Source organism: Triticum urartu, chromosome 7A (assembly GCF_056163025.1).
Source record: "Triticum urartu cultivar PI428250 chromosome 7A, HENAU_Tu73, whole genome shotgun sequence".
NCBI classification, from domain to species: Eukaryota; Viridiplantae; Streptophyta; class Magnoliopsida; order Poales; family Poaceae; genus Triticum; species Triticum urartu.
In genome coordinates, this window is record NC_141879.1 from 403988473 (window position 1) to 403997536 (window position 9064).

A 9064-nucleotide genomic window follows, 5' to 3' on the forward strand; every position below is an offset into this window, starting at 1 on the left:
CTCCGGAAGAAGGAATTAATTAGTTGGATGAAACAAAAATAGGAATTACATTATGCTTATCCTTCATCAGTTAAATTGATGACAAGCAACGGATTTGGCATACTACTTATTCCCATTGAAAAGGATTAAGGAGAGATATAGCGCAAACTTGAGAAGGACTTCAACGAACCACCGGTAGGATTGGAAAGAACGAATGAATTGATATGATAATGAAGGAAGAGAAATCTTGAACGAACTATCATATGGATTGAAAAATGAACGAAGAAAATATAAAGAAACACCGGGAAGAATTAGAGAACGAAGATACTTGAGAGAATTTAGATACAAGTGAACGAAGAGATCCCGAGCTGATTAGAGAATACTTGAACGATGCACCGGTTTGATTTGGAGAACGAGAGCTGAAAGCTGAGAATGAATAAACCCGAAATGGTGGCCTTAGGAGAATCAAATTGAAAAGAATATTGAATTGCTCCGGATAGGTGAAAAGAATTCTCACAATCCAAAACAATTATGAGAGGATGGCATCAAGCTTGAGCTACGCATCTCTGAAAAAACAGGTAAGGATTTAAGAGGAAACTCCACTTGGTCTTCAAAATCCGAGAATGACGACGAGAAACACCATCATGAATTGTTGTGATATTCCGGGATGAAAATTAGAAAGGTTGAACCATCGATGAAAAGAAATTGAAAGATCTTGGAGAAAGGCATTTGACTGATGATAACTCATTCTTATGTCAAACTTTAAAAAGATTTTGGGGATAGCTCCGAGAAAATTTAGAAGAGTCATGTAAGATCCTGGGAAAAGACCTGTGGGTTAGGGCCCGCTCAAAATAAACACCGTTGAACGATTTGAAGGAGAGATTGCACCGGTTGAATTAAATGGCTTGAATGAGATAACAACCTCGAAATATCTTGAACGGATTGATAATGGAGACACAAATCTTCTGAGATATCTTCAGCACTCCGGAAAAAAATGAATAGCGAGAAGTGGATGATTAAGAGGTGCACCGGCATGAGAAAACATTTGAAACGAGGCAAACGATATGATCGACAAAGCTTGAATTGAATCCACCGGAGAAGAAGAATAATGAAGAATGATGAACTCGAAGTTTCATTAGTATCTTCCTGAGAATCACCGGATAAGAGCATTGACGGAAAAAATGAAGAGACTTCACATCCACAAGATGGATACTTGATTCAGAAATCTGACTCCTTGAAGAAAAAGGGTGGGAGGGTGGGAAAACAAAAACAACTTGGGACGAATGAAACAAACACCGTTGAGAATACTTAGAGCTGATCTCACGAATGTTGAAATGATCGGATCCACTTGAAGAGAAACACGCCGGCTGAAAAAGAATTGGCATGACCATCTCGATGATCGAAAAGGATTAGCACTCCCATAGAAATATGAGAACACCACTTAGGGAAGGAATGGAATCAGCACTTGACATTGAAGTAACTCGAATATCACCACTCAAAACAAAACAAAGGATTGGCTTGCAAAATAAGCCGGAAAACAAACATATGATAGTCCCCATATCGTATCATGTGTCTGTTGCAAGGATATCCTACGTGATACTTGAATTCCCACTTATAGACTCCCGAAATTTTCTGGTTATGCAATCAGGTGTTGGGGATACAGGGGAAGCATAATATCTCACCCAAACTAACAATCCCTACATCCAGCTGTATCCATCCTTCAACACATAAGCAAGAAACCTTTGGAAATCATGTACCTCAACCTTCGAAAAGCATCCATTATACGAGTTATGGCAATACTCCCGAACTCCCGCCCCACTACTAGGTGGCGTCTGTAACACCCCGAATGTCAAGCTATAGTAATCTCCCTCTAATGGTGCCATGTCATCACCATTTTGCTAATCCATTTGTCACTTGATAAAAATTCAAGTCAAACATAAAATTAAAATAAAGTAAAAATAATATTTGTTCAAACAGTATAACAAAAGTGTTCCTAATATTGCAAAATTTCCCAAAGCTATTATAAAAATAAAACAACATTATTTGAAACTCGAAAAGTGCCTCTAACTAATTTAGAATGACCCAACAGCACCCATCCATCACATTTAAATTCAAACCAAAAAAAAATAAAATGAATTCAAATGAGGTTCACATGTTTTATGGCAGTGTTAAATATTGCATAATATTTATTGAGACAAGTCTCACACTTTACAAAAATCAAATGCTAGCAAAAGAAAATACAAAACAGTGCCTAAAGAATAAAACAGAATAGAAAAATAAAAATAGAAAAAGTAGGACTATTTGTTTTGGGCCCTAGCGCATTAGTGGATTACGCCCAGCCCAGCTTCCCCTCATCCCCTTTCTCTGTTCATCAGACAATCAGAGGATGTGGAGGCCATCCATGGCGCCTCGGCCAGGTGCCGGCCATCCACGCCTCCCCCTCGACTACAAGACCCCCTTCGCCCCTCTCCCTCGACCCCGCGACCCCGGTCAAACCTTAGCCACTACCCTCTCTCCCCCTCGCTCTCCTCCTCGATCTGGAGAGGCACCCGACGCGGTCGTCGTCGTCGCCGCATCGATCCCGCAGTCACCGACAACCCCGCGCCCAGCCGCCGTGTCCTTAGGCTCCGCCGTCGACTGCTTCATCCTCTTCAACCACCAGATCGAGCCGGGACGCCCGAACGACTACGCCCGCGACTGTCTTCCTCGCCATGGCCGCCGGAGCTCCGCCGCTCAATCCGCCGCCGTCCGCCCACCCCGACGCCCAAGAGCCGCCCGCGCGACCTCCCTGTGAGCAGTCGTGTTATTCCTCTGCTTTCCCCTCTTCAACTGATAGCCGTAGCTCCCCTGTACGCCATGGCCGGACCTCCGCGCCTGCAGCTGCTTGCCATGGCTGGTCCCTCCCCTGGCCGCACTCCCGTTGCCCCGAGCGCTCCCCTGCACTGCACCACGCCCCTGGCCGCCCGCGCTGGCCGCGCTCGGCTCGCGCGCTGCCGCTGGCGCCCGCATGCGCTCGGCCGCCCCTGACCGTGTCGTCGCCCAAGCTCCCGTGCTGCTATGCTACTCCTTGCGCCGTTGTTGCTTCGCTGCTACTTCCTCCACTGCTTGTTGTTGCCGGTAGCCGCTGCTGTATGCGCCTGCTACTGCGCTGCTCTGCTTCGTCGCTGCTGTTGCTTACTGCAACTACGTACTGCGTTGCTTGCTAGCTGCCGCTGCTAATGCTCTATGGCCGTGCCCGTGTGTATGGTGTGTGCATGCGTGATGTGAGTGTGCCATGCTTGTGGCCGGCTGGGCTCTGCCCACTAATAGTCTGGAAACTTATGACATGCGGGACCCACCGTTAGATTAATCCAGGAGATTAAAATAAATAAAATGATAATTAAGTGTTTGTGCCAATGACACCTGGGACCCATCTATAGTTTGACCAGTCAACAGTCAAACAGTTGACTGGACTGTTGACTGAGTCAACTGGGCCCGCTTTCAGCCACATATGCACCTCTCTGGATACACTCTCTATGTACCCATGTCATTTATTCTTTTATTGCGAAATAATATTAATTCTAGAAATTTTAGAAAATCATTTCAAACTTCAACAAATCATATAAAATAAACCGTAACTCCGATGAAAATAATTTATATACGAAAGTTGCTCAGAACGATGAGGCGAATCCGAATACGCAGTCCGTTCATCCGCTGCACGTCCCTAGCATAGCGAACATGCAACAATCCACCTCCGTTTCATCCGTCTGAAAACATCAAACACCGGGAATACTTTCCCGGATGTTTTCCCCTTCATCGGTATCACCCATTCCTATGTTAGGTCACCCCTAGCACCACGTATTGCCATGCTATTCTTTGTGTTGCTTTGTTTGCTCTATTATTTATTTGTGTCCCCCCTCGTTACTTCTTTCTGGTAGACCTCGAGACCACCGCCGATACCCCCATGATCGACTACATCAACGACGACCCCTCCTTCTTGCCAGAGCAACCAGGAAAAGCCCCCCCTTTGATCACCAGATATCGCCTATTATTCTCTCTACTGCTTGCATTAGAGTAGTGTAGCATGCTACTGCTTTCCATTAATCCTATCCTGATGCATAGCCTGTCCTTGCTACTACTATTGTTACCTTTACCTACAATCCTAATGCTTAGTATAGGATGCTAGTTTATCATCAGTGGCCCTACATTCTTGTCCGTCTGCCATGCTATACTATCGGGCTGTGATCACTCGGGAGGTGATCACGGGTACATACTTTATACTTTATACATAATACATGTGATGACTAAAGTCGCGTTGGCTCGAGGATTACCCGCGGTTGATTCACGAATTGGGGCTGGAAGGACATAATTTCCCGACGGCCCTCTATGTGGATCTTTGTGGCGAAGCGACAGGGCAGGTTGATACCACCTAGGAGAGAGGTGGGCCTGGCCCTCGTCGGCGTTCGCGGTTATTTCAAGATAACACGTTTAACGAGATCTTGGTATTTGATCTGAGTCTGGCCACTGGCCTATACGCACTAACCATCTACGCGGGGACAGTTATGGGCACTCGACCTCATGGTATCAGCCGAAGCCTTCGTGACGTCAGCGACTGAGCGGCGCACGCCGGATTGGACTGGAACGCTTGCTAGGCTAGGTCTGCTTTCGGCCGCGTTCGCAACGTGCAGGTGTGCAAAGGGCGATGGGCCCAGACCCCTGCGCCATAGGATTTAGACCGGCGTGCTGACCTCTCTGTTGTGCCTAGGTAGGGCTGCGACGTGTTGATCTTCCGAGGCCGGGCATGACCCAGAAAAGTGTGTCCGGCCGAATGGGATCGAGCGTGTTGGGTTATGTGGTGCACCCCTGCAGGGAAGTTAATCTATTCGAATAGCCGTGATCTTCGGTAACAGGATGACTTGGAGTTGTATATTGACCTTATGACAACTAGAACCGGATACTTAATAAAACACACCCTTCCAAGTGCCAGATACAACCGATGATCGCTCTCTCACAGGGCGGCGAGGGGAGGATCATCGGTTAGGATTATGCTATGCGATGCTACTTGGTGGACTTACCTTCTGCTCTCTTCTACATGCTGCAAGATGGAGGTGGCCAGAAGCGTAGTCTTCGATAAGGACTAGCTATCCCCCTCTTATTCCGACATTCTGTAGTTCAGTCCACATATGATACCCTTATTCCATTTGATACCAATGCATACATATGTAGCGTAGCTCCTTGCTTGCGAGTACTTTGGATGAGTACTCACGGTTGCTTTGCCCCATCTTTTCCCCCTTTCTATACCCGATTGTTGTGACCAGATGATGGAGCCCAAGAGCCAGACGCCACTGTCGACGACGACTCCTACTACTCGGGAGGTGCCTACTACTACGTGCAGCCTGCTGACGACGACCAGGAGTAGTTTAGGAGGATCCCAGGCAGGAGGTCTGCGCCTCTTTTGATATGTATCCCAGTTTGTGCTAGCCTTCTTAAGGCAAACTTGTTTACTTATGTCTGTACTCAGATATTGTTGCTTCCGCTGACTTGTCTATGATCGAGCTCTTGTATTCGAGCCTTCGAGGCCCCTGGCTTGTAATATGATGCTTGTATGACTTATTTTATTTGTAGAGTTGTGTTGTGATATCTTCCCGTGAGTCCCTGATCTTGATCGTACAAGTTTGCGTGTATGATTAGTGTACGATTGAATCGGGGGCGTCACAAGTTGGTATCAGAGCCGACTGCCTGTAGGAATCCCCCTTCCACACTCCTTGGCCGAAGTCGAGTCTAGACATTGCAAAACTTTTACTAACATGGGTGTGTGTCTTACGGGCCCATGTTGCCATCTGGGTGGTATTAGGATCTTTTATTCCCCGTCTATACTCTGGATTCTGCTCTCTCTTCTATTCGGGTGAAATGAATTTTATTTAATCTAACATTAGGATCTCTTGATCACTTTGAACCGGAGAGCATCTTATTACCGATGGTCGACTGCCGCACTAGAAGATTCCGAGGATACTCTATGTTGTTCTTCTAAGACTTTGTGCCCATTGCTTTTGCCATCCTCTACCACTGAAATATCCATATGGATAAATACCTACACCTGTCATTCTTACTTTTATTCCCAGTTAATCTTGTTATTACAAGATACCCCAAAATTCTCTCTGTTGTTCCAAAAGAACTTTGTGCCCACTGCCCTTGCAGTTCTTTTCAACCTGAATACCCCTACAGAATAATTCTCGCACTTATCGAGTATCCGCTCATCCCTAGTTGATTCACGTATTTCACAAAAGTCTTTGAAATACCATTCGGTCTTCTGAAAATCCTGAGCAACCTATTGCTCTTGAAATTCTTGCTTGCTTCCATTATGGTTAATCCCATAAGTCTCGAAATCCTATTGACATCCCTTGTCATTATCATGTCGATTCCGTTGATTCAATATGTTGTGAATGCTCGCAATCCTCAATCAGATCCTAGAATTCATCCTTCCGGCTCAGGCGTCATTTTAAACATGAGTTGGATCTCGACCAACCCAATTATCGTCGATTGTACCCCTAAGCTTACTCGACTTATACATCCTTAATCTGAGCATTTGCTTCTGATCCCTTGATTTGGAAATCATAATTCCTTTGCAATTGAGCTTTGAGTTAGTCAGTTGTTTCTATAATCCAATGCCTTTGCATGGTTTCTTCCTCTGATAGAGTACCGATACTCGCAACAGCTCCGTTGTAGACCACATAGCCCTGTTGGATTATTATCCGACAGTGTTCTTCATATTCAACAACCTTGTGAGCCTTTCCATGGGTATATAATGCCTTTGGTAATTTGTATCCTCTGCCTTGATAACCATACTCTACTTTCGAGCTTGTATTATTTACTCCGAAGTTTGTGGTATATGTTCCTATGATGCCCCGGTGAGTTGAACCAACGCCTTCCCTAACCTGTTTGAACCCATAAGATTTCACGGGTCATACTTATCTGGTATTGCACCAGGTAAAACTTTCAACAACTAATGTCATTTTTGAAACACGAGAAGTGAATGGAAGGTTATGCAATGAAGAAGTGGGAGTCGACCTTGAACTTAGTGTTCATGCCCATGGACCCGATTTGGAACTTATCATGAAGGCTTCTTGCAAAACTTTTAATCAGTTGGTTAATTGTTTCGGTGTCTTTAAATTGGATCCCTTGTAGCTATGGTTTCGGCCATATTGATATTCCTTGATTCCTTTTCTCGGACAAGTTAAAGTACTTGTCTTTTGCAGATCAATACACTTGTCAACCCTCTATTTTGCTCTACCTTTGAGTATTACCCTCTGGTATCTCGATTATATCACCAAACCATGTTGCTTATTATGAGCCTTCATCAAGTATTATTCCTCACCGATTGCAATTTTTCCTGGTTCCGAGTTGTTAGTCACTCGAGGACACCGATAACTAAATCGGGTCCGCACCATGATTAAACAACTCTTAGTAATCTCCTTTACTCACGAGTTTGTACTCAACCATGTCATTCCTGGCTTGCTCGGCTATATCATTATCATGCCGATTTTAACCGTGCTACATGTTCCTTACTTCTGGAGCACAACTTTCGACGATGAGCTCAGCTTATGTCGATTTCCTCGTCTTATCGTTTTACCTCGAACAGCAAACTTGATTCCGAGTTTGTGTCGTATCTGTGGTTCCAACATCCTTTCGTTGCATCAGTCCTTTGCTCGATGCAGTCGCTGTCGGTTGCTTCTTCGTGGAGCCTCTCGACAAAATTTGTCGTGATCATCATCAACATTTTGACTCCTTCCAAGATATCAAACGAATTCATGATGATTAGTGTTATCCTCATCCCTTGGTAATTTGAGTTACCATCGACAACATCCATACTTTCCTTTCATCACAAACTTGTGCATGATATGGATGCAACTTTCTATCTAGCATGTATTATGATCTACCTTGAAGTATTACTATCTTTTATGTCAATGATGTTGTCAGAATTTCAACACCTCTTAAGAATTCTTGATAAAGTGATGCTTCTCGCCATCACCATTCGTCTTGGTCCCCATGTTGTTTCTAACCGGAAAACCGACAATTGAACTATGATGTGCGACTTCAAAACTTCTAGCAACCCTATTGCTTCGAAGTTAATGGTCGATATTTCATTCTTAGACCATTGGTTATAGAATCACCATTCTAACATTGATCATTCTACCTAAGCCCATATTTCGGGTGCACCTTTAACTGTGTATGTTTTCCTCGAGCATACCTCATTACATCATTTAATCTGAGAAATGTTATCTTCTTGTTCACATAAGTGTGGAAATCCATCTTTTGAAAATCTCAATGAATTGTCGCTGAGTCAATCAACCACCTCCTCACCTCCTGGATTTAATGATGAACTCTTGTCTCAGAACTCGCTTCCATAGTTCAATGCCCGAGAATCTTATAATGTCATCTCGTCAATTGCATTGCACCTTTACTTTCTCATGCATCCCGAGTCTGAGGTATCCTGACACCCAATCAGATTTGAATCTCGGTCAGATATCATGGTCGGAACATTTTCCAAGAGTTATAAATGTTGGTCTTTATATGGCTCGGTAAGGTGATGTCATGCCTAGCACACCTGGCTGGATGACCCATTGTTATAGTTCTTCCTTTTTTTGCAAGGTTAGCCATTCTTCCATAAGAAAATGGAAGACTTATTCTATGAGTTGTTCCTGATGGATCCTTTGTGTATCCAAAGTCTGACCCTTGCCTAAAGACCATGCCAATGCTATCTTGAAGTATGTCTGTGGTACTCTGATCTTCAATTAGAACATTTGAAGCACGATGCTAAATTTTCTTTATCAATTATCCAAACATTGTTGTATGGGTAATGTCATGAAGTTTCTCTCCCCTTACCTAAAAGGTTTCCTACCTTATATCCTGTCATAGATATCATACCCTACTTGTCCGTGGGAAGGATATACCCCTGAAATATGTGTTTAAACACATTTTCCTTTCCATTGTTCTGTTTAATTTCATAATCATATTATTCTTTCCATTGTTTAGTTTGACCTTTCTTGAGGTCTAAATGATCTAAGCAGTAATAATTCACTGCTTATGTAAACACCTCGGTGTACAA

General features: G+C 44.0%; 1 long non-coding RNA gene across 1 annotated transcript; it reads left to right on the forward strand.

Moving 5' to 3' along the window:
- Positions 1 to 2124: 2124 nt before the first annotated feature.
- LOC147959753 (uncharacterized) lies at positions 2125 to 5620 on the forward strand. The gene is made up of 2 exons (XR_015612014.1): positions 2125 to 2769; positions 5277 to 5620. It is a non-coding gene; the product is annotated as an uncharacterized LOC147959753 (long non-coding RNA).
- Positions 5621 to 9064: the final 3444 nt, after the last annotated feature.